A 1,183-nucleotide genomic window follows, 5' to 3' on the forward strand; every position below is an offset into this window, starting at 1 on the left:
GAGGGGTTAGGGGTGATCAGGCAGGCAGGCAAGTGGTTAGGAGCCAGCAATCCCAGATTGCGAGAGGGATGTCCTAGATTGGAAAGGGTGCAGGCCAGGCTGAAGACCCTCCCCCCACCCCCACCCCCCCCGCACAAATTTCATGCACTGGGCCTCTAGTGATAACAATGTTAAGGCTTGTGACACCCACCCCCATGGGCATGGGGAAGTGAGGGGATAGGGCTTCTATTCCTTACACTTTCATGCTATTTGATGTTTTACACTGGTGTCATTATTGCTTTGATAAAAATAAGAAACTTTTCTTTAATAAAATGAAGTCATTCGTTGTAGTCCAAATAAGGTCATTCTGGACACAGGCTCACAGCAGGAATGGGAAGGAGGGGCAGGTGGGACAGATATAATGAGGAACGACGGTCTGGACTTGGTCATTAACTTAACAGGAAGGACAAAGGGAGGGAGGCTATGAAAACAATCCCAAAGCTTTGAAACTGATGAGTGTTAGGATAGTAGAGCCACTACCAGAAACAGGGAGTTTGGGTGGGCACCGTGCCTGTGGGATTCAGGATGGAAGTAGCTTTAGACATCTGTAACAGCAGTTCTCAACCTGTGGGTTGCGACCCCTTTGGGGGTCGAACGACCCTTTCACAGAGGTCGCCTAAATACATACTGCATGTCAGATATTTACATGACAATTCATAACAGTAGCAAAATTACAGTTATGAAGTAGCAACGAAAATAATTTTATGGTTGGGGGTCACCACAACATGAGGAGCTGTATTAAAGGGTCACGACATTAGGAAGGTTGAGAACCACAGGAAGATAACGGGGAGAAAATGAAGTTAAATTTTTTTAAACATTCCTTCATTTCAAATATCAAAACCCAGGAGGCAAATCCATTCTGCGTGGGGGGGATTTTTCCCTATGGGCACCTCTGGCTGCTGTCTAATTGCTACCAGGTTTTAAAAGATGAATAATGTAGACATACCCCAGGACTTGGCCGCGTGCTCCATGCTCCACTGAAGGGTGGGGAGCAGGAGGGCAAGTGGGAATTGATTCGAATATAAAACAACCTGGGACTTTGGTGGCTGTTAAGTGTGGAGGCATGGAGGAGTGTGCTTGCCTCTGCCGCGTGGGCTCTTCGCGGGGATGTCGGTGTCATCAAAAGCACCACCACCCAGCTGAG

The sequence above is a fragment of the Myotis yumanensis genome, unplaced genomic scaffold, assembly GCF_028538775.1.
Source record: "Myotis yumanensis isolate MYYU_CA2020_CCGP unplaced genomic scaffold, mMyoYum1.0.hap1 SCAF_5, whole genome shotgun sequence".
NCBI lineage: Eukaryota > Metazoa > Chordata > Mammalia > Chiroptera > Vespertilionidae > Myotis > Myotis yumanensis.